At 36.5% G+C, this 26,498-nt stretch overlaps 1 protein-coding gene across 18 annotated transcripts in view; it reads right to left on the reverse strand.

Annotated features, from left to right (window-relative positions):
- The window catches only part of SIPA1L1 (signal induced proliferation associated 1 like 1), a 347,617-nt gene that overhangs the window by 190,777 nt on the left and 130,342 nt on the right, over positions 1 to 26,498 (reverse strand). For all 18 annotated transcript variants that reach the window (XM_074327276.1, XM_074327274.1, XM_074327262.1 and 15 more), the window contains one exon: positions 1,653 to 1,715. The gene's annotated coding sequence lies outside the window, so the exon portion shown is untranslated. The remainder of the gene's footprint in view (positions 1 to 1,652; positions 1,716 to 26,498) is intronic.

Raw genomic sequence — 26,498 nt, forward strand, 5'->3', positions numbered from 1 at the left:
CAGACCGAGCACCAGATTCCTGAAGATAATATAAAAGGCTGTCAGCATGTTGATGAAACTCACCAACCACTTCAAATCGAACACATTTTAGTACAGATCACGAGGATGCCTAATAATCAATCTTTGGACAAATATCTGAGAACAAATTTATAGCCTCTTTCCGTGATCCTGAATTTATTCTAACCTCCTTGGAGATTTTAAACAACAAATATACATAGTATCTACATGTACCTGAAGTTACAAAGCATACAAAAATCACACTACACGTGTGTGGTAAAAGGACAAACAAATGCATAAGGAGAAGAAAGACCAAAACCAGGACAGTGGTTCCTCAGGGGCAGAGGCGGGCACGGCAGTTAGGGAGGCTTACCCCGGGGTTTTTAACTATTCTAAGAATTGGTAAAAATTTGACTTCTCTAGTGTGTTGTGGGAGGATACACAAAGATATTTTGTTATATTATTCCTTATATAGTTTTTATATTTGGAATATTCGTATTAGTTTTTGAAAAACAAACGAGGAATTAGAAGTTTGGGGTAGAGATTGTTCTAAGAATAGGTCCGCACTGCCAAATACACACCATATAAGGGGATCGTTTTCAGACCAATAGTCCAAGACCCTTTTCAACATTCACAGCCCAAGTGGGTTGATTAAAAGGCAAAACCTTCAGGGGGCGTGGGGTGGGGTAGGGGGGCATCTGAAAGCAATATATTTTATTATCTTGCCTTTGAATACTAAATCACTACCTGTTAGCTATTAAGAACGAAGAGGGTACCAGTCAACACCAACACACCCTGCCAGTTTAATTGAACGGTATTATTTTGCCTTGCTTTGTAATTACTCCCACATTTCCCAGGGAGAAACTAATGGATTACTAAAAATAAAATGGAGATTGAGTGAATCACTTGGGATGTTTTGGCTCCCAACGCAAACTGGCTTAAACAAAGAGGAAATGTGTTGGCTCCAAGCGTGGACTTCTGGAGGAGACACAGGCTTCAGGGCTGGCTTCTCTGCCCTCCACCCTGTGTGGCTTCTTGCCCAGGCTGCAGACACACCAGACCTCACGCTGGCACAAAACAACATCCAGAAGAAGAGAAAGAGAGGCAGGCTCTTCCTGTGGCTCTGTTTATTAGAAGACTTCTGCCAGAAGCTCTGGCAAACCTACCTTGGAGTCTCATAGGCTAGAACAGAATTACTGGACCATTCCTGAAACCATCCCTCTGTCCAGGTAATGCCCAGCACTCACTGATGCTTTGTGCATGATGAGTCAGTCATAGACAAAGCAGGGATGGGATTGCCCCTAATCAGGGACCAGCCTGGAGCTTCGGTCAGTTGTTCAACTCAGTAACATGGGGGACCAGCTGGACACATCCTATGGCTCCAACCCTAATATCCATCCTGCTGGTATTTACAGGGAATAGCCCGAGCTAGACTGTGTTCATCAGAAGATGAAGTTAATCACTATCATCATAGATTTGTATATAAAGCTACAGATTCAAAACGCAGATGACCAAATGAATTGATCCCTTTGAGAAAAGCAGATTTTAAAAACTTTGTTTCTACATTTCCACTGCTCCAATGAGAAATTTAAAGACAGAAAGTGAACAGTACTTTTTAAAGGAGAGAGTCATAGGAAATATGCTACAGTACTTACTGTATTTTTGTGCCATGGCTGCAGAAATTTAGACAAGTAGCATCCACAGTAATAATGAACAACCTGGAAAAAAGTTAAGAAAAATAGAAAACAGTTTTAAAATAATGGAAAACAACAGTTAAGTACAGAAGCATCTTCACTAAAATAAAATAGTTGCATAACACAAGTTTTATCTTTTTTCCTGAAAGCAGCATACCAGCCTTATTAAAATAAGCAGCTGCAATGAAATTAGAAATTAGAGAAAATATCTGTAATATTAGAGTGTCTAAATATTTTCAACTTCAAATCATCTGCAGCTTCATCTGACCACCAAAAAAACAAAACAAACAAAATACATCCTACTCAAGTAATATTGCTCTGGAATGCTACTTATAAAACAAAAACAGAATTATTAAATGGACCTCAAAAATCATGTAGTCTGCTCCTTATGACACACATCTAGTCTATTCAATCTGATGCAACCTAAAGTTAGATAAATCAGCTTTAGGTTCTAAATTTCTAAATTCAGGGAGCTGAAGAAATAGTTCTCAAAAAAATACACATATCTGATTCAAATATGTGACTCCATTTTAATGAAATCTTTCAATATTCAGCATACCAGGGAATGCTAAAGATACACACCCATAGAACTGGGGACTCTAAGACCCTGGAATGGTTTTTAATACTCAAAGGTAAGAACATTGTCTCTACTCAGAACCCAGGACAAATAACAATGTAGCAAATCAACCCTTAATTAAGAAGGACTTAAAGCCACAAAAATCTATGGCTGCTGTTTCCTAGGGTGTGCCCTGCCTGACAAAGCTAAGGATAGCTACTGTCCATGTATCTACAAACACCATGTCTAATTTCACTTTCCTCAGTGTATGTAAGATTTAACCATGCAGTTGGCATTAGTTAGTTTGTAGGGGAGGAAAAAACTTTTCTTCTACTCTCTAAGGCTTAGATCTTGGGGGCCTGTAAATTAAACTGACAAAGATAAATTAACAGGAGAAAGAGCATATGTTTCTTTATTGATGTAAACATTTTTACCTGCATGGGGATGTCACAGAAAGTAAGTGAAAACCCAAAGAAGCCGTTAGACCCCGGGTTTATATACCATTTTAACAAAGGACAATAAATTGTGGAGATGTGACTAGACGAAGGAAAAGGGGTTTGGGGCTCTTATGGATTATAAATTGTGGGAAGATGACTAGGAAACATGATAAATAAGGATTTTTTTGCAAGATTTGTTATGTAGACTCAACTTTCTTTGGTGATAAGAACTGTTCTCTTCTTAGTATGGAAGATGGGTGCCCCTTTACAAATGGACACTTGTGCAGAGAGCTTTTTCCACTGTCTGCTATTTCTCAATTTCCTTCAGCTCAAAATAATCCTTACGCCAATGTGGGATATTTTGGGGAGGCATACCTTGATCCCTTTCAGGATTACAAAAATACAAATAAAAACATCACTACAAGAATAAAACTGCAAGTCTCAGAATGGAAGAAGATATTTGTAGCACATATATCCACCAAAGAACTCATTCAGAATAAAGCATATGAAAAGATGCTCAACCTCATTCATTACCATGGATACACAAGTTAAAACCACAGTGAGATAAAATTACATACAGATCAAAACGGCTAAAACTAAAAATCTGACAACACCAAGTCTTAGGATGTGGAGCAAATCGTTTCTCACACCCTGCTGGTGGTGGGGTGAACTGGAAAACTGTTCAGCAGTGTCTAATAAAGCAGAGCAGACACATACACTGTGCCCCAGCATTTCCTCTGCTCGGAAAATGCCTACCAGGAACGCACATACAGATACGTAGGTCCCAAAGACACACACAATAATATTCAAAGCAGCATTTACTGTAATAGCCAAACCTCAGTAACAAATAAGCTATGGAGTATTCACACAACGGAATACTATACAGCAAGGGGTGAGTCAGCTTTTCCTGCAAAGGGCCAGGTAGTAAATGATTTTGGCTTTTTGGGCCATACAGTCTCTGTGCCCTATTTATTGCAACCACTCAACTCCGCCTTTGGAGTGTGAAAACAGTGACAGACAATATGTAAATGAATGGGTGTGGCTGTGTTCCAATAAAACCTTATCTACAAAAACAGGCAACCAGCCCACAAGCTGTAGTTTGCCTGCTATACAGTAATGAATATAAATGAACCATAACTAATGCAAGAACACAAATGAATCTCACAAACATAACATTGAGACAAAGAAGCCAGACACAGGAGAGACTATATGGTATAATTCCATTTCATAAAGTTCAAAAATAGGTAAAACTCTGTAAGTCAGCATAGTAGTTACCTATGAGTGTGGGGTAACTACTCCCCGGGAGAGACCGGGAGGAGGTGAAAGGGGAATTTTGGTAGGCCAGTAACACTGGATTTCCTGGGTTGAGTGGTGGTTTCATGATTACGTTCAATTTGGAAAACATCATCAATGTGTTCACTTACGATTCACTTGCCTTTAGATGTGTTATACTTGAATAAAAAAGTAAAATATGTTAAGTTTTTTTAATAAATAAAGAACACGGGTCAGTAGTATAAGTGGATGCTTTCTCGTGGCTCACACTCCCTGAAAGCAAACACTGAGGTACCAGCAAGCCTGTGTCCTCACAATACACGGTCCTGAAACCCCCTTTATTTAGTGTGATGTCTGCACTGAACTACACCTCTGTTCCGAGTTCCAGATAAGACTATGGAGAATGAGCTATGATTAGAACACACAGGAGTGGCAGGAGGAGAAGGCAATACAGAGGGAGAGAGTAAAGTTACAGATGGTGGATAGAGAGACTGGTAGAAATGAGCCCCTATATTTTAACATAATCTGCTGAATAATCTATGCAGAATAGAAAGTAACATAAGCAGCTTAGAAACACAGTTTGGAAGGTCACTGAACTTGCCTTTTGGACACAAATAATGACATTATAAAAGCTGACTAGGGGTCTTAAAAGACAGTTGAAGGGATCTGTTTCCAGCACAACAATTTCTTCCAATCTAACAGATTAGCTGGGTAGGAAGTATCGGCTTTCCAAGTGAGGAAGCAAACCCGACAGATCAAATATCTAGACTTTCTAGGCTTCCATATTTTAAACCACTTCTTTACCTTGATGTCATTTTGTCCCTCAATACCGCATCTAAAATTTAATTAGATATTGTAACTTCCCAGGGATCATAAGAAGCCATTAAATTACCAGGGTCATGCCCAAACATATCAGGAGAGGCAGAGAATACAAAAACGCCAGAGACAGCAAGATCAGGGGCATCCCATTAGAAGGAGTCACATTCTATTAGTAGTAGGAGCTTACACCATGAGGGAAATAAAGAGCAAAGGACTAAAAGCAATAAGTGAAAAGAACTGAAATCCACTCACTGTACTGCATTTACCGCACAACCGATATGTGCTAGAAACTGGACTAGATGCTTGAAAGGCAAAGATAAAGTTCCTGTCTTTACACATCACTAATTTACATGTCATAAAAGTTACACAACATTCACAAGTGCTATGGAGCTATGAATTATCAGGAGAGAATTATTAACTGTAGGAGGGGTGAAATGCAAGTGGAAAGAGGAGGGTAAAGAAAGGAAGTCCTCATACAGTAGGTAAAACTTGAAATGGGTTTTGAATAATTAAAGATGGGCCAGGTAAGAGGAAATAGAATATCATTCCAGGCAGAGAGAGAGAATGTGCACGACACAGAGGCATGAGCAAGCCGGTCACATCTGAGGAATAACAAGAAATCTGAGGCAGCAGAACGTGCTGCACGTGGACTTGCTAAGACCGAGATGACAGAGCAACTTGTTGGTCACACTGAGTTTGAATTTTATCTTACAGGCATCATGGAGCCACTGGGGGTAGCAATGGGAGTAATAATGAGAACAGAACACAAGGAATAGAGGGGGAGTGACAGCTCCCCAAATACATCTTCTTGCGTAGTTTTGACATTTATGAATTGACATCAACCCTATATGCGGTTAATTCAAAATGAAACACAATCAGTAACAAATGAACTGCATTACAAATACACAACATAACCACATTTAAGGGAGCACAGAAGAAAAGAACTAACATACCACATCGGAAACCAGTATCTTGACTAGTATATACTCTGAGGCCAGAGACAAAACAAAGAAAGAATAGAAATGGTCAGAATGAACTCTGTGGTGCTGGGCTTGAAACAGAGATATCATGGTTTTTAATACATATTTCCAGAGATGACAGGCAGACAGATACAGATAGAGGTAGGTATGTGCATACATATGTATTTCCTAGCTCTGTCCTGAGAGAACCTAGGGCCCATGATACCCCAGTAGCAGTGGGTACATCCAGCGCCCAGTTACTGGTTTCTAAATACCGTCCTCTGACAAAAAGAATGAGAGCAACTTGGAGAAATAAATGTCTGGCTGCGAAGCTGGAGCAGGGAAAGTACCAGATGAACCTGGAACATCTTGTGGTACAAGAAAGTAAGGAAGTGCTCAAAAAAGATGAGACTTATCAAACGGACATTGGAACCAATGGGAAGGGACCAAACCTGAGACAATTTGAACAATAAAATTAAAAACTTACATTAATAGGTTAGAACCCATAGGATAATACAAATACCTATGAGTCTATACTGATAAAAAATAAATATCTGGATACTTAAATAAATGGGGGGAAATTAAATTGAATCCCTGTTCCACTCTACATAAAAATCAATTCCAATTTAAGACTTGCATGTAAAAGGCAAGATTATAAAAATTTTAGTAGACAAAAGTATATTTTATGGCCTCAGAATAGGTCAATAACACAAAAAATAAAAATAATAAATTCACTGTATTTTAAAATAAAGAAGTTCTATTCATTAAAAGATAACATAAAAAAATAAAAGAAAAAAGCAAAAATCAGAAAACACATGACCAACAAAATATAAGTATTTGGAATATATATATATCTTATAAATTTATAAGAAAGACAATCCAAGAAAAAAATGGACAAAAGTTATAGAAGGAAATACAGAGGGTCTTTAAATACATGAAATGATTCTTAGTTTCTTTAGTAATTAGAGACATACACATAAAAAGCACCTTCCCACACCTACGAGCCTGGCTCCTTTTAAAAAGTCAGACAATGTCAGGTGTGTGGCAGAGGTGTGGGACAATGGAAACCTCAGACTCTGGTGGTAGTTTTATGTTACCATGTTTCCCAGAAAATAAGACCTAGCCGGACAACCAACTCTAATGTGTCTTTTGGAGCAAAAATTAATATAAGACCTGGTCTTATTTTACTTTAATATAAGACCAGGTATAATATAATGATATATGATATGATATGATATAATATAATACCAGGTCTTATAATTTTTGCTCCAAAAGACGCATTAGAGCTGATTGTCCAGCTAGGTCTTATTTTCGGGGCAACACGGTGGTACCATCACTTTGAAAACCATCAAGCATGGGCATATCGTACCAGCCAGCAATTCCACGAACGTTATGGTAATCAGAACTGTCACCCCGAGACAAATACAACTGTTCATAACCACAGAAAACTGCAAACAACCCAAATTCCAACAGGAGAATAGGAAAACAAAATGTGGTTTGTTTGCAGCAAAGTCAGTGATCTCTGATGCTAAATGCATCGGTGTGGAAAAAGTCAAAGGGACAATATCCCTAAATACTTTTTCAGAAAGAAATTAGTTACAAATTAAATCTTTCTAAAATTAGATTACAAGCTCACTGAAGGCGGGGTCAATACTACTTAAAAGTCATTAAAAGCTTCACACAGTTTTGTGCTCAATATTGTGGATGTTTCAGAGATAGAAACAAGTCCTCCATGAGATAATAATATAATTCCCTATAACTCTGAACACAATATTGAGCCAAATACTAGGTTAAACAAAACAAAACTGCAGATTTTGTTCATTATTTAAAGAAAAAAAGAGTTCTTCATTTCCCAAAGTCTAACCAAAATACTTTACAAGGAATCATCACATTGTGGCTTTACAAAAGAAAAAAAGTATTTTTAAAAAAGACCCCCAAAATCTGTTATTGTGTTAGTTGGCTACCACAACAGATGAGATTGTTTCTCTTAGGCTCATACCAATTAAGACTATGGATTCATTTAAAATATTTATTAGAACAGTATCACTTTCTACCAAAAAACTAAACAACTTTTCAAATCGATACAACTGGATTAAGAACAAAACGAAACATTCCTATGAGCAGAGTTTCTCAGAGTTGTATCCATAGCCTCTGACTAGGATCAGCACTGGTGTCACCATTTGCTAAGCTGACCTGACCAAGGTCAGAGTGAAACGCACTCAGGAGCCTACTAACTACCCTCAAAGCAGAAAGGTTCTTCATACCACATAAGGTTAACAAATTTTAACAACTGGGACTATCATAAGCTATGTACTTAAATTTGGCATCCAAAATACAATCTATTTTTCTTGATTTTAAAAGTTATACAATAGTGTTCAGAATTTAAAATATAATGGTTCATACTTTATAAGGATGGGAGTATATACAAAATCTTTACAACAGGGCGGTAAATTATATAGAGACATTAAGTGACAGTTCTAGTTGATTCAGCTCTAATTCATTTGGTTTGCTTTCTAACAGCACTATTTTAAAAAGAGCAATTCTATAGTCCATAGAATAGATTTCTATTTTAAGCAGAGGTGACAATCTTCACTTATGTAAGAAGCAATTTATACAGGTTAGCAAAAGAAATGAACTGCAATGGAATACACTAGAAATATGTTAGGGGAAACCATTAGTTTTCATTCTCAAGGGTATGTACTAAGTTTACCAGTCTAACAGCCATCGAATTTATTAAGCCATAATTTTGCTACGCGAATTCTCCGTTCTTTCCTTCAGAGCACACTGAATAATCAGAAGGCAATGTTTGCTTTCCTCTCTACAGTAACAACTGTGCATTTGGCCTGAATTCTAAATAACCAGTTCTTTATAAAATGTTTGAAATTCAGCCAATATACAGATCTTTTCACTAAAAATAAGCATGAAGGAAACAGGCTCAAATCATAACTGTCATATATTTACGCAAAATGGGGGAAACAGCCTCCTTAGACTGGATAAACATGCACAGACCTCACAATCACCATATATGCTCTTCAGTTATTAAAAAAAATAATTGTTGTTAAGAACTTGAAGCATGAATGAACATTCAATTGGAAGTCTGATGACATCAGCATCTATGGCTTAAATCTACTGATATAATACTTAACCAATCACATCATGTCTTTCTACATTGGTTAAGCCTACACTAGGTGTGATGGGTCGTGTTATGTTAACGTGGCTACACTATAGTACTCAGTTACTTAGTTAAATACTAATATATATGTTGCTGTGAAGATATTTTGTAGATGTAATTAACAGCGATTACCAGTTGACTTTTGGTAAAGTAGAGGACCCTCAAGGGTATGCACTAAGTTTACCAGTCTAACAGTCATTGAATTTATTAAGCCATAATTTTGCTACACGACTTCTCTGTTCTTTCCTTCAGAGCACACCCAATAATGTGGGTGGGCCTCACCCAATCATTGACAGTCTTAATCTCAAAGACGGAGATTTCCAAAAGAACGTGGAATTCTACCTCATGACTTCAGCATCAACTCCTTCCGCCTGAGTTTCCAATCTGTCAGCCTGTCCTACAGATTCTAGATTTTCCAGCCCCACAATTGCATGAGTCAATTCCTTAAAATAAATCTTTTATAAATAAATAAACGTGTGTGTGTGTATGCATGTGTGTATTGCTTCTGTTTCTCTAGAGAACCTTGACTGACACACTAGCCAAAATGGGGATCCCACTATGAATTTTAAAGGTTTTTAAATTTAAAGTCATACAAGGAAATAAATGCTTTAATTCAATTTTCCTGGGGGGAGAAAAGGCAACACGAGCCTACCAAAAGACCATATCTAATGACTGCAATACCGTGTTTCCCCAAAAATAAGACCTAGCTGGACCATCAGCTCTAATGCATCTTTTGGTGCAAAATTTAATATAAGACCCAGTCTTATTTTAATACAATATAAGACTGGGTATAATACAATATAATATATTATAATATTATGCCAGGTCTTATACTAATTTTTGCTCCAAAGGATCAATTAGAGCTGATGGTCCGGCTAGGTCTTATTTTCGGGAAACATGGTACTCCCCAACTAACTGAAATAAAAGTAAATTGTAAGATGTGCACTATAGTATCAGCATGAAAAAAAAATAATTGCTGGGGCAAGAGCAGGGAACTTTAGTTCTAACTTGGGGTCTGGAGAAGGAGGAGGAAGACTGGAAGGAAATGGGGCACAGCAAACAGAGAATGACACACCTGAGTGGAGCTGTCCAGGTAAGAATGCATTCACCTAAGCTTTTAAGTTAACAATGTTTCAGGACTTACTATGTCCCAGGTGTTTTACCTTGACTATCCCATCTGTTCACAACAATATTAAAATAGGTGGCAGTTACTATTAGTAGCCATGATTCTCAGGCGGGATGGAGGAGATAAAGATTAATTCTACAAGGTGACACAGCTACTAAGTGGTACTGGATCCCAGTTTTGAACCTAGGCCTTGACTTGAACTATGGAGCTATATGCTTCCCTAATAGTATTTGCCAAGCAAAACGACAGGGCAAAACTATTCCAAGCCAAAGAACCTTACAGGCAATGTCATAGATGTCTCAAAAGCAAATAGCAAATTATTTGAAATCTGTACATACAGAGAGGGGATTAAAGGGAAACAGCTTGAGCAGAAATAGAAAAAGCAAAACTGCATAAAAAGAAAAGCCTTCTGGGTCAAAACTGTTAATACTCTACAAATTTACCTTTTTCCCCTCCCCATCTCAACAAAATTTAATAAGATAAAAATACAAAGAAATTCATAGAAGTACATGAGAGCCCAGTACAGATGACATCAGCAGAGCACACAAGTGAGAAATTCTGAGAAATAGAAAATATACAGATTGAACACAAAACTCAATAGATCTGAAAGACCAGCAACCCCTTAGAAATAGGAGGATGGACTGCCAAAAGTAAATAGCTTAGCAGAATCTAGGGGGAACTCAAAACCATGTCAGCAAATTCTGGAAGAAGAAACACACCTTGGAAGATGAACCAGGTAATTAAAGAACGTGACACCTACATCAGTCCCTTCTCTATGAGAAGCTACGGGTGGTATTAGCCACTGGATTAAAGCCATGAGAAACAGCACAGTGATCCTTGGAACTGGAGAAGCTGGACAATGTTCCACATTACTTATAATTCACAGGTTACCTACACTCAGAAGGCAAGTCACCCACACATCTTATGGGCAATGCCACCCTACCTGCCCTGGCTCCTATAAATCAGAGCCCACAGACACTCCCAGGTGAACAGTCTCTACAACAACAGTGAATTCAACCTGCTGGTTCTATCATTTGCTACACGTAAATCTACGATAGTCAAAGGGGTTTAGAACGTGACACCCCAAAACATTCAGATTTGGCATACTATTTTGAGGTAACGGCACTTAAAAAACAGCAGGTGCATAAAGGCTCTGAACGCCTTTTTCTTCTGGAAAACAGGAGATAAACCTCCCATGTGAAAGACGTCCTCCCTGCACCTGCAGGAAAACACTGATCACCAGAGACGGAGCTGAGGCTGAGAAGAATCTGTCCAAACAAACTTTTTAAAAATAACCCTATTATCTTCCATTAGCCTCCCCAGTATTTCAGTTACTTTTTCACAATGATTAGTCTTTGTTCAGCCTAATATATAAACACTTCGGCCTAACAGGTTTTTTGTATCTTCATTTTCCTGTGAAAGCTCCATGTACATGAAAAAACAAAATTGTAGGCTTTTCTCCTGTTAATTTGCGCCAATTTACTTCTCTGTCCCTGTCAGAGACCCTATGAAAAGTTTTAACTCCCCTACACATCATTATCCATTCTAGAGACATGAGCAACATGGAATGAAGTATGAAATTCAAGAATGCCTGAGAAAAAAATAATTAATACGGGAAAACAAAGAACATGTTTTAAAGCATAATAAATTTCCTCAAGAAATTCAAGGAAATATGACATCCACATAAAAAGAAAAAAGAAAATAATTATTTGGGTTAAAACAAGGTTACTGGGGAAAAAAAGTCTGGTAGCTAGAGCAGCATCAGGTAGGGAGATCTGCAGCTAGATTCTATGTCCCGGATCCCATCCCCAGTGGACACACTGGGCTCCCTCTGTCCATTATCCTCTCTGTTGGTCTTTCCTCTTCTGCCTATAAACATGTTCAACTCTTCCTTAATTCATAAAAAGCCTTTTCCTTGACCCAGATCTCTCTCCAAAATTAAGAAGTAATGAGATAAGAAGGTGTCAATGGAGATTAGCTTAAATAACTGGGTGGATGGTTCTCCCAGTGGATGAACAAAGAAACAAAATGAAAGGATGGGAGACGCAGGCGTGCTTGATGATAACACACAAAATTTAAAGTGCCTTTACAGGACGAGGTTATAAACTAACAGCCTATAAATTAAACTTGGTCCATATGCATATTTTCTTTGGCCCACGCAGTGTCTTATGAAAATTCAACCCATCCTTTAAAATTCAGGATATTCAACATACTACTCCTGATTTACAGCTTCTCTTGAAAAACTGGGAGATCTGGTCACTTTGGGCCCATATTCCCAAACAGCAAAGATGGCGGGCGCCAAACAGCCTGCAAGGGGCCTGCAGTCTCCCACTCTCCACAGTCTCCGATAACGTCTCTGTCTTCCTGACCCAGAGCCTACATCAATGGCCATTTATCACTCCACTTACTCTGTTATTTCTTTTTTTAGTGTAGGAAAATATTTTTTCTTACCCTAAGGCCTGCTTTTACTCTCATTTACATTGTTGGCCAAGCACACTTAAGCTTGTGAATCTGCCGTAAAAAGACCAAGTCAAGAAAGGAGTTTAAAAATATGGGTCTGTGGCTGGTTAAGAGAACCCAGGGCTCAACGTTGTGGTTTAAAGTGAGTTTGAAATAAGTTAAAATGGAAGACGGTTGAGCTCAGGAAAAAGAAGATGGTAACTATGCATGCATCTTTAGGACATACCCATAATTCATGATGTAAAAGAAAGTAACTGTAAGCGAAAGGCAAGTTCAAGGAAAGGTCAAGAAAGATTCCAAAACAGTTGCTGGTACACAGATTATGGCCAAAAACCATTCCACTGTGAATCTAGTGCTACAGAAAGAGATCAGGGTCCACTGCTACATAAATTTACTTAACCAAAAAGTCAAGTCTAAACTACTCCTGAAACTGTACTATGTATCAACTGGTATAAGGTTAATACAGAAAAATGTGTCTCTTAATTATTGTCAACATAAATGTTATACCAGGTTCCTGAAAGCCATTTTTCATTGACCGGAATTATCATATGGTATCTAAATTATTGAAGTTTCATCCTACATGTTAAAAGCAGTTTCAAATAAAAAGCAAAGGCAGAAAAAAAATATTAGGCACAATTCAGCAACAAAATTTCCTCACATTGTTGCATGCAAGAGAATCACATTTTACTACCATAATAACAAAACTGGCCAGTTAACAAAGGAAAAAGTTACCAGGTTTTCCTCCAAATTCCTATGTAACAAGGAGAGCAAAAAAAGCCCATTTAACGTGATAAGATTGATAAGAATTTAAAGCATCACACTGGTAAAAGCCACCAGACTGTGAATAAGCAGGACTGTCTCTATACATCTAGTTTAAAGAGAAGACAATTTAGAAATTCTACAATCTAAGATAGGTTTCTCTGTTACGGCTTTTGTACTATATCACTAGATAGATAAACGGGATATAGAACATGGATAGAATTCATAAGAAAATATTAATTCAATATCAAACATAATGGAAATGCTCACCCTCATTAACAGTCAGGAAATAAACATGAAAACAAAAGTGAAATAGTCATCACTTTCAAACTATTAAATTACCAAAGAAATATTTTGTACTTATTAAATAGCAAAATAATTTTTGGACATTTAGTACTAGTGAGCCTGAATTAAAACTGCTTGTGGCCCTGTAAATTGGGACAGCACCTTTAAAAACAGGTAATGTCGGGGCAGCCAGTTCACTCAGTTGGTTGGAGCGCGCTCGTAACAAGGTGACCAGTTCGATCCCCACATGGGCCACTGTGAGCTGTGCCCTCCACAACTAGATTGAAACAACTATTTGACTTGGAGCTGATGGGTCCTGGAAAAACACTTAAATAAAAAAAAGTTTAAAAAAAAAAAGTAGGTAACATTGAGCAAAATGCTCAAAACCCTTGTAATCAATGGCACTCCTAGAAATGGATCTTATGTACATAATACAAGAGAAACAAAAGGTTATATGAATGAAAATACATTCCGCTACAATGTTTTTAAAACAAAACAGATAAAGAATCTGGAAACAAGTGAACTGTCCAACAACAGACACAGCACATAGAAAATTACAGTGCATCAACACTAGAATCTATCATTTATTGTCCTTTATTGTGACAATAATGAAGACCATATGGACCATGGGAAAATAAATGATATCACATGAATGAAGAAAATCAAATAATATGCCTACCAAGATTACAATTAAGTTAAAAAAAAAGAAAAAGGAAAAGAAAGAAAAGAAAGGAAGGAAGGAAAATGTGTTTGCATGTGGTCAAACTAAGACTGGAAATACTTAAAAAGTGGGAATAATTAATAATACATTGAAATGGCAGATTTATGGAGTGTGTCTTTCATGTTTCGATATTCTTTTAATAATACAGTAGATGAAACAGGAAGAAAATCTGGCATCATGGGATTATAAAATTGGCACAGAGACAATAACTGTAGCCACAGTGCTAAGGAGAGAGGACAGAGAGAGGTGGGAGAGCCAAATGTAAGAGCAGTAAAGATGAGTTTTAACAAATGAACTAAAATTAGAAAGCTACTGGGGACCTCACATAGCAGTTTGAGCAGTAGAGACCTAAATCGTATGCAAAGACTTGATTAATAAGTAACTGAGTTGAGGAATGTCTGGGACTCAGGCAATGCTGGCAAAGAAAAAAAAGGGAGGTAATGTGAGGAGGAAAAACATGTAACAGTAGTTTGGGGAAGAATCAGGGTTGAGAAAAGTTTTTTTAGGCTACAACGTAGGACAGTGAGTGATCAATCAGTAAAGAGAAAAACTGGAAATTCGGAAGAGACACGATGAAATGTCTGTTGGAGACCACATGGCACAAACACTTAGGTTATAAGAACTCGAACTTGGCTTTTAATTCTCCATCCCCGAAAAGCACGCAAATTTATCTATAGAAATGATACTTCAATGAAAATTTTCATATCTTCTTAAAATGAGACACTGATTAGAACATGTCTCCAACAGTATTTGAGCATAAAAGCAAGCAACACAACTCAAATCAATGATTCTCACATTGTCTTCTAAAAAAGCTAGAGGTCCAAAGTTAAACTCCAAATAAAATAATTGTGTTAGAGTGATGAATGTTTTGCATGGATCTAAAATTCACATTTTTCTTTATTTCAACATCTCTGAAATCAGGATGTATCTTATAAACGGTGGCATCTTAGTATTGTATCATAGTTTAAAATGCTGTGGTTTTTTTCCATTAATGATACATAAAATAATGATATGTCTTACAACTGAAAGCGTCTTAAATTCAGTAAAATATAACATCTCTCTGTCCTTACAAACTCTTTCATGTTACTATATAACTACAATAGAAAAGAGGAGAATAGAAACTTGGCACATGCTATTTTAAACTACTTTTTTAATAAAAATATAAAATTGTGAACATTTCACCAGGCAGATTTCCGATTCTATAATTAAATAATCCCTATGGTCCTGATTCAATCAAGTTTATTCATGCTTAGAAATGTAGAATGTAAATCACACATATACACATTTATGTTTCACAGTTCTCCATGGTAATTGATAGCCATTTTACAACCAGGAAAATTGATATTTGAGTGAAAAGGGTAACTAAACCAGCATACTTTCACTTAAACATAATATACTTTAAAACAAGACTCTTCTCTATTGAACAAAAATCAGAGGTAAGGGCATTTTTATTATAAATATTCAACTTTAACAGAAATACTGATTAAGGAACTATCACTTAGGGCAATTTAAAATACATATTCACATCTTTGCAAGTTTTCTGTAAATCTAAAATTATTCTAAAATAGTTTACCAAAATAAATATGTGTGTGTGTGTATATATACATATATACATATATATACACACACATAAATATGTATATGTGTGTGTATATATTTCAAAATAAATAAGTGTGTGTGTGTGTGTGTGTGTGTGTGTGTGTGTGTGTGTATGCATGTATAGTACATTTTTCCTGGCAATTTCATCAGTGTTTTAACCTCAACAAATAACCATTCAACAAATATCTGTCCAGAGAGATCAAAGAAAAGTTTAAAGAAAAATACATAATGAAACATTAATAGCATCAAACACCTTTGGAAATTACCATAAAACAACAATCAGCCACTCCAAATTGCAATGCACTACACATTTTTTAACGTTTTACAAAAAAGGAAACCAAACTTGCCAGCCAATAAATTTGTTATACCCCTGCCTATATTATTGGAAATGCACAGGACAATAAAATCAATGAAATTAGCATCTTAATATGTTTCTTCAGCATGACCAAATTAAATTAGGCAAATGATTTTACTCATAAAACGTTTTAAAGTGATTCTGAAAATAAACATGGGTTAAGAAGCATCAAAGCCAAAATACGTGCCATGCCAGAAAATTCCCTCATGACCTAGTTGTACACCTTTGTAATTTACAAAGCCCTTTCACAAGCACTATTCTTTGGATCAAATGAGCTATACTATCAGACATAGTAATTCCAGATATTTCAATTTTTAAATAATACTATCTACACCAGTTGAGGCTCTATAGGCGAAGTTCATCATGCTGACATATATTAACCACATTTTTTCAATGGAGGTCACGTATGACAGCTACAAAATTTCAATACCATCAACCAGGATAGATGTTACAAGATCATCACCCAAGAAATTGCAACTCATTTTGTCCTATAGAAAGAGGAATATGCAGTAGAATTCAAAACTTCCAGGATTTTATTACTGCCATCTATAAAGTGTGAAGACAATCAACATTTTCTTTCTTTAATTGCTAATAGATTTTCATTCTTTCTTAAAACATTTTCCATTTAATATAAGCAATGCATTATGTCAGAAGAAATTTAAAAAAAAAAAGCAGTTCCTGCTCAAGAAAACTGAAGTATATACAGGGGAAAGAAATATAACGAACTTTAATATATGGCAGAACATGGTGTTAGAGGAGTTTTATGAGAACACAAAGACGATAAAATTATATTAGCTAAGAAGTATATCAGACCATAACTCGACTTACATTATTGCAAGTTTAAATAAAATATTCTCTCTGGACTAACTAGATCACTAGTAATAAGACCTTATCAGCACCTTATTTTAGTTCTCTATAACATTTTTTAAACATTGACAGGTTTCACATTTCATAAACCCACTGTAGTTTATTCCTAACCTAACAGTCAAGAAATTTTTTCTGACTGTTCAAATATTCAGACTTCACAAAGATCCTTATAATAGTACAATATTGAGATTTATAAGAATTGTACAGTCATTCAGGTAACCAATTATATATTTCTCATATATTTTTGGTCATTGTTCAGTCAGGTTTCTGGCTCACAGCTCCCCAAACCCTTGCGATTTCCTAAGTGATGGATGAGAGCTTAAAGATGTCTCTTACTTAATGTTAATGAGGTAACTTTTGGAAAACCCATGAGTGGGGTCTGGTTATCAACAGAGCCAACCAATGATTAGAGGATTGGAACTTTCAGCCCCAACCCCACCCCCCAACTTCCAGGGAGGGGACAAGGGCAGGAGAATGGCCAATGATTTACTCAACTGTACCTATGTAACGAAGCCTCCACAAAAATCCAAAAGGATGGGGTTCGAAGAGCTTCCAGGTTGGTGAACACATGAAGATTCGGGGAGAATGGTTTGCCTGGTGAGGGCATGGGAGCTCTGTGCCCCTTCCCCATACTTTGCCCTATGTATCTCTTCATCTGGCTGTTGATGCGTATCCTTTAATATCCTTTGTAATAAATCAGTAATCTAGTGAGTAAATGGGCTTCCTGAGTTCTGTGAGCCATTCCAGCAAGTTAATCAAACCCAAGGAGGGGGTTGTGGGAAAATTGTATTTATAGCCCGTCGACAGAAGTACAGGTTGAACAACCTGGGCTTGTGGCTGTCATTTGAAGTGTGTGAGGGACGGGGGGCAACCTTGTAAGATTGAACCCTTAACCTGTGGGATCTGACAGCATCTGAAGGTAAATAGGCCATCAGAATTGCGATGAAACATAGCCACCCCAGTTAGAGAACTGCTTGCTAGTGTGGGGAGCTTCACCCCCACAGTGGAATCGGGTCCAGGAAACCAAAAGAAATAGTAAAACCAAAATAGCCAACTAAAAGCATCAGTTCTTGAAGGTAAAAAAGGTTTATAAGAACAGTTACAACAAAGAATTCAAGTTACTCATTCCCATTTCAGGATGTAACATGCAGAAGAAAAAAAAAAGTTAGGTTCAATGGATTTTTTTAAGTAAATTTTTATAAAAACTGAAATATACATATAAGTATGCAAATCCTAAGTGTGCACCTTTCAGAATTTGCACAAAGTGAACCCACCCATGTAACTACGACTCAATCGAGAAAGAGTATTACGAACACCTCAGAGCCACCCTCACGGGTCCTTGGTAACTTCCAAAGCCAGCGACCATTATGACATCTAACACCACAGATTGGTTCTGTCTGTTTTTGAACTAGCCATTTTACAGCACAAGAAAAGCGATTTATTTAAATGAGGTCACAGAGAATGCTGTCTTCTTTCACTAAATCCTGTAAACTTCACCTACGTTGTAGCAGGAAGTACTAGTACTATTGTAACAACATACTACAACGTATTTCTCCATTTACTATTGAGAACATTTGATTTTGCTCTAGTTTGGCATTAGCACAAATAATGCTGCTATGGATATTTCTGGACAGATTCTTTGGGGCACATACACACATGTTTGTGTTGTCTGTACACACTTAAGAGTGAAATTGCCGGATCAAATTGCCTGATAATCCCACTAACAGTGTGTATGAGTTTCAGTTGCTCTACACTTGGAATCATTAGTCTTTTTTCATTCCGGTGAGAAAACAATGTTATATCATTATGGTTTTTAAATTGCATTTATCTTTCAAGAAATGATTTTGAAAACCTTTTAAAAGGCTTATTGGACACCTGAGTATCTTCTTTTGTGAACTACCTATTCAAGTCTGATGTCTTTGATGGGGGAGGGTTTGGATTATGTTGATTTGTAGTCCTTTATATATTCTGGATATGAGTCCTCTGTTGGATCTATCTATGTAGATATACGTAGCAAGTATCTTCTTCTAGTGAGTAGCTTGCCTTTTCGCTCCCTTAACAAGGTTTTCTGATGAAGAGAAATTCTTAACTTTAATGTATTCAATGTATCAATTGCTTTCTGTTTAATCTTAATGGATTTCAAATACTACTCATAAATGTAAAAATAGGAACATTTAGTCTACTTTTAATTAGTACATCGGCATGTTTATAACCAAGAGAATCACTTTAAATAAGTTTGTACAAAGACTAACTTCTAACACACTAAGTATAGATAATTGTTCAACAAAATCATCTTAGGGTTTTTACTGTTTAATAAAAACATCTTCAGTGTGAATTGACTAGGAACTACAGTGTTTCCCCGAAAATAAGACCTAGCCGGACAATCAGCTCTAATGCGTCTTTTGGAGCAAAAATTAATATAAGACCCGGTATCATATCATATCATACCATAGCATACCATACCATATCATATCATAGACCCAGTCTTATAGATATCATACCATATCATATCATATCATATCATATCATAAGACCTAGTCTTATATTATAGCAAAATAAGGCCGGGTCTTATATTAATTTTTGCTCCAAAAGACGCATTAAAGCTGACTGTCCAGCTAGGTCTTATTTTCGGGGGGAAACAGTAGGTCCCTGGTTTCTGGCAGGGGGACATTTCACATTAATGACCTCCATCCAGTGAGGGACATACATTTCTACTATCACTTGAACAATTTTGAACAATAGTTCTTAAAGATAAGTTTTGCTTGACTATCATAAAGAAATTGGGGACCTAAGTAAATGTGATAAAATAAAGCCCCCCAAATAAACTACATTCCTGAATATCTCATAACTAAAATTACGGTGCTGATCATTTAGTACATCAACAACCTTTCTCTTGTACTTCTGCTTAGACAATTTCTATTAACATAGAAGGAATTACTATCTTACTTCACATCTTGAAATGAGAACCAAAAATAACTGAGGAAAGTAAAGCTGTTAGACTAATCATTTATGGTATCTGTGTAACAAATTATATTATGATATAACTACATACACTTTGGAGAACATGCTGGACAGCATGAGGCATGCAAACAGCAAAGTACTTTAGAGTCTTAAGTAAGAATCTGATCAAGAATACACAAGCAGACATTGTGCTTATATAAATTACATACATGGGAATAGTTTCCTTTTCTATTTTTATAACCTTTGTGCTAAACCACCAAGCCACTAATCAAATTTTATTTATAACAAATGCATCAAAAAGACATGATGCATATGAGAAAAGTATCAACCCTGCAACCCAGGATTTAAACATTTAATTCATGCAACAATGATTTGAGGAATACACTTTTTTCCGTCGCTTTTTAGTTTAGTTTCGCTTAGTTTAGTTTAGGTTGGTGTTAATAACAATTCAAAGAGGTCCTCTTGTTTGAAGAATTCAAAGAGCTTAAAACTATTCTAACTCTCATAAAAGGACTTTCAACAAAAATATGCCAATCGACATCATCAAAAAAGTCTTGTACAGAACATTTGGTTAACCATCCACTTATGGTGAAACAGCACAAACTACAATTCACACTTCATCCCGTCCTGGCTAATGAGGAACAACAATACCTAACTTACCCAGAAAGCCCCATCTGACAACCTCTATTCATCCCACAATGGCCAAGAAAAAGGAAAGAAACTAAAGAATTGGGAGAGAAATGACATTTAAAAAACCTATTATAATGAATCCAGAGTTGCTCAGCAGCATCCACATTACTTCTGGAAACAGGAGAATATATACTGCAAGTTACATTGTTTATTCAGCCTATAAACAAAGCTTGGGGTATATACAGATTCGCATTCACAGACCTTCTCATAGCAATTTCATGGCCCCAGTTTGAGAAGCACTAAAACAGATGTGCCAGAGTTTATGTACTTTACTTAGAGACGAGCTCCTGCAGCATTTACTAAAAGGCACTTCACTGTTCTTTTCAAACACAATTCTAACAGGCTTATTCACGATCATTTCATAAAAGCAATAAACCAGAAAGGGAGTGGGGAATGGGAATGCTGCCAGAAGCAGGCACACGAACAGTAGAACAGTAAAACCTGAAAGAGACATAAGCAGCCTTCCACCGCTTGATAGTCCTTGAAAACGTCCCAGTAATTCCAAACCCATATAATAATTATAGTTCATAACACTAGCCTGTTATCATAACAATGGCCTGTTATCAAACCCATATAATAATTATAGTTCATAAGAATGGCCTGTACTTAATGTTTCGCAGACATGGTTAACACAAAAAATTTAAAGTTTAAAGAGGACACTTTACCAAAGGAGATATAAGGATGGCAAATACATGAAAGATGTTTAAAGTCATTAGCCTCTAGGGACATACATACAGAGTAAAGCCAAGACAGGGTACTACTACACACCTACCTATGAGAATGGTTAAAATAAGAACTACTGGCAATACCAAGTGGTTTGGGAAGCAAGGGGAACCCTCAAACATTGCTGGTGGGAATGCAGAATAATACAACTACTCTTGAAAACGGTTTGGCAGTTTCCTATAAAGTTAAACATATACTTACCCTATGAAACAGAAATCACACATCCACCCAAGAGAAATGAAAACTTACGTAACAGAAAAACCTGAACACAAATGTCTATAGCAGCTCTACTTATAATCAACCCAACCGGAAACAAGCCAAGTGTCCTTCAACGGGGTAAAGGTATAAACAACCTGGAACATCCTCACAATGGAATACTCAGCAACAAAAAGGGACGAACTACTGATATACGCTACAACTCGGATGAATCCCAGAGGCATGCTAAGTGAAGGAAGCCAGTCTCCGAAAGTTAAATACTGTGTGACTCTGTATGACGTTCTAATTAAGTTAAATAACATTCTCAAAAAGACAAACATTAGGAATGGAGTACAGACCAGTGGTTGCCATGGGTTCTGGGTAGGCGGAGAAGTGACTATAAAGGGATTGCATGAGGGAGTTTTTTGGGGTTATGAAACTGTTCTGAATCCTAATTGTGGTAGAAGTTACAGGAATCTAAATATGTGTTGAATTTTATAGAACTGTACACATGCGTGATAGTTTAAAACCATGTGACAAATTTAAGAGGGTTCTCCTTTTACTTTAACTCACTATCACTGATATAAATAAAATGCTATGAAAATGTGGCAGATTTGAAAATATATACAAAGAATTACATTGAGACATTCTCACACTGACACATGACTGATTCTGCTAGCCCTCAAAGATAGAAAAATATATACTATAAACAGTAACCATAAGAAAGCTGGAACAGCTACACCATTATTAGACAGTGAACTTTAAGACGAATAGTACTACTGGAGAAAAAGGAACAGTTTAACATAATAAAAGTGTCAATTAATCAGGGAGGTATAATAATTATAAATGTACATGCAATCTAATAACAGAGCCCCAAAACAAATGAAATAAAGTGGACAGAACTGAAAGGAGAGGAGAAATCAATAATAACTAGAGACTTCAACACCTCACTCTAAATAATGGATAGAAAAACTATAGACAAAATGTCAGCAGGGCTATAAACACTTGAATAGCATTATTAGCCATACTGACGTAACTGACAGCTACAAAACATTCCATCTAACAACAACAGAATACACATTCTTTTCAAGGCTCAACATAGACCATTTGCAGTGTTACAAAACATGCCTCAATAAATTGAAAAGGATTGCAATAATACAAAAATATGTTTGGGACTTCAAAGAATTAAATCAATAACCCAAAGAAATTTAGGAAATTTCCAGACACTTGAGAATTAATTTCTAAACAATCCATGGATCAAAGAACAAATTTGCAAGCAAAATTTAGAAATATTTTGAACTGAATGAAAACAAAAATACATGTTAAAATTTATAGGATGCAACTAAAGCAGTTGTTATAGAGAATTTTATAGATTTAAACGTAAGCCTATGTTAGAAAATAAGAAAGATCTCAATTCATTCCCACTTTAAGAAACTAGATAAAGAGTCAAATAAACTCAAAGCAAGCAAAAGGAAAGACATCATATAAAATTTAGAGTAAAACTCAATGAAATTGAAAACAGAAAAATAAAGAAAAAACAACAAAACCAAAGTTGGTTCTTTAAAAAGGTCAATATAATTGACCAACCTTTATTTAGACTGACAAAGAAAAACAGAAAAAGACACCAATTACCAAAATCAGGAATGAAAAGAGGAGGCATCATTGTTGACTCTCAGAAAAAGATTATAAAGGAATATTATGAAAACCTGTATGTCACCAAATTAGACAATTTAGATGAAATGGACAAATTCATAGAAAGACAATAAATTAGCAAAACTGACTCAAGAAGAAACAGAAAATCTAAATATACTTATAACAAGAAATCCAACTAGTAATTTAAAATCTTCCCACAAAGAAAATCCCAGGCCCAGATGGTATCACTGTTGATTTCTATCATATATTTAAAGAATAATGCCAATTCTTCACAAACTCTTCAAGAAAATAGAACACTTTTCAGCTCATTCTATGAATTCAATATTATCCTGATACCAAAGCCAGACAGACATCACAAAAAAAGGAAACAAATGGATAAATATTCCTCATGAATATATGCACAAAAAGTTCTCAATTAGTAAACCAAATCCAGCAACAAAAAGGGAGATAAATGTATAAAAAAAGATTAGATACTATTACCAAGTAGGATTCATCCCAGGAATACAAGTTTGATTTAACATAATATAACATCTGAAAACTAATTAATTTAATACAATGTGTTAATATAGTGAAGGACAAAAAGCACAGTCGTATCAATATATACCAACAAAATTTAACACCCACTCAGGATTTTTAAAAAACCCTCAGCAAACTAGGAACAGAAGGGAACATCCTCAACCTGATCAAGGGTATCTGTACAAAACCTACAGCTACCGTCATACTTAACAGTAAGATTTTCCCCAATATCAGGAACAAGATGAAGATGTCCACTCTTAACCCTTCCTGTTCAACGTTCTACTGGAGATTCTAGCTAGTGCAATCAAGCAAGCAAGTGTGAGTGTGTGTGTGTGTGTGTGTGTGTGTGTAAATAAAAGGTATCCAAATCAGAAAAGAAGAGTTAAAACTGATAGCTTTCAAAGCTGCAATTTTCTAGATTTTCAATACCCGTGCCCACACTCTATCCAACTAGACAACTCTCGTTTAAAAACAAGAGCCACTGTGCTTTTCGTGCGGTAAATATTGAACCACTGATTTCCCTCAGCCCAGTTTGTTAACATTATCAGTCATCAGGAATACAAAAGCTATTTGACGGAATTAACAAACATAAACAAGAAACTGAACATACCGATTTAAAGACTAACCAATGACAATATTTGCTGAATTAAAATCTATTCATCTTAAAAAAAAAATCTATTCATCTTAGAGTATCTGACACATTTTACAGTTATAGATACATTTTAATTTTATCTTAATCCATTCATATAGGCTTTATAATATCAGCTTCACTCCTGACATAACATATATAACTTTTGTTCCAGTGTTTGTGAGAGAGGAAGCAATAATCTGAGTTTTCAATATAAACTCAAGTTATATATTCTGATAAGGGCTGTTTTCATGGTGATACTTATGATGAAATACTCCTTCTTATTTGTCAATACTATGTCCTTGGAGAGACATAACGAAGGTCTCCTCAGTCACCCAGGTCCATTAATTTAATTATTTCACTAGCCCCTCGTCACAGACACAAGAAAATGTAATTTTGTATTGTTCACAAATACAGTTATAGAACAATATTTGGCACCTACGCAAGTAGTTGTTCAATAACTATTTTTGCAGGGAGGGTTAGAGGGACAGACATCATAGATGTGCACCTTTGACGGGAATTGAGTTGGAAACTGGAGAACAGTACAGAAGTAAAGGGGATCCCGGACCCTGCCTTCCAGGGCAACAAAAAGGGAGATAAATGGATGAAAATGCCATTTACTGCCCTCAGAGAAAAAGTGAAATTTATGTCAAGCTTTGCAAGTACAACTAACGCTACTTCTAGACTCATGTATGGAGCAAGTAACTGCCTTGGTGGCTCAGTAACCAAAGGCTGAGGGAAAACACACTTCAGTCAGTGTTTACCCACAATTCCTAGCCTCTAAGGGAAAGTCTGCATTGGTTCCTCAAATGCCTCCCTCAGATGGCTGGCTTTCACACACAAACTTTTAGACCATTAAAGAGTAAATGCATGAGACTGGTCTTGTCACACAGTCTACAAGTCAAAACCAGAGAACAGAAATCATTTATACACAGAATTTACATTAACATGATCTATATCCAAAAACAAAACTGTTATCTGCGTCAGCTGATGTTCACACTGTTAAATAGCTTCATCTACCAGGCTGTTTCAAAGTTTTAGCCTCAATAAAAGGAACCCTCCATTACACACTGAAAAAAATGTAGCCTCAAATGCCTCCTCTTGCTGCTGCTGCTTCTTTTTTTGTTTAAATAAAACATCAAGTCTACCCTTTATGCTGCTGGAAAAACATGGGTATACTGAAATTTAAAACTTTTGAACTAATAACACGAACACCATGTTCCTATATTCTGGCACACTATCCCTCCCCTGGAAACTTCCAGCAATCCACACTTGCTCGTTTTTGCCAAGTCCTTTCTGTACTGTGCCATCAGGCTGTTAGCACAAAAAAGTAAGCTTACACACCACGTCTTTGCACGTCAGTCCTTGGTAGTCGCCAGTATTTCCCAAAGAATCCAAACAAAGACCTTCTTGTCAAAGGATAAGAGTCTGTGCCGACCTGGCTGTCTTGGCCAGTCACCATCAGACAGGTTCAAATACAGTCAGACCACTGGGTGGCAGAGGAGAAGGTGCTGACAGACTTGGATGAGCAGAAAACAGAAGCACATTTTTCTCAGGCCGTCAGTCGGTTGGTTCAGAAATATTTATTGAGCACTTTCTCTGTGCCAAGCTCTGCTCAAAGTTATGGGCACATCACAGAGAATAAGATCAAACAGCAGGACCTCAAGAAACCTTCACGAAATCGCACCCAAAATGCAAAAACTATTAAGTCCAGCTCTAGTTTGGGAAAGGAAAAAAAAAAAGTAGCCAACCTTTGTATGCCCCAGAATAATAAATCAGTAAAGGACTATAATTGATCTCCCTGCATCTACTCATGCTTCCTTCTAATACATTCTCAACACAGCAACTGAGTGGCCTTTGTAAACACAACATACCCTTGCCTACAGCAGCCATGCCATGGTTTCTCATTACATCAGGCATAAAACTCAAACTCCTTGACATGGTCTAAAAGCCCCTGCATGACAGTCCAGCAACCCTTTCCAAGTTTGAAGGCACCATTTCCCTAATGACTATGCTCCAGCCACACTAACTTTTAAGCTTGTCAAACACACTCC

Source organism: Rhinolophus sinicus, linkage group LG03 (assembly GCF_036562045.2).
Source record: "Rhinolophus sinicus isolate RSC01 linkage group LG03, ASM3656204v1, whole genome shotgun sequence".
Lineage (NCBI taxonomy): Eukaryota > Metazoa > Chordata > Mammalia > Chiroptera > Rhinolophidae > Rhinolophus > Rhinolophus sinicus.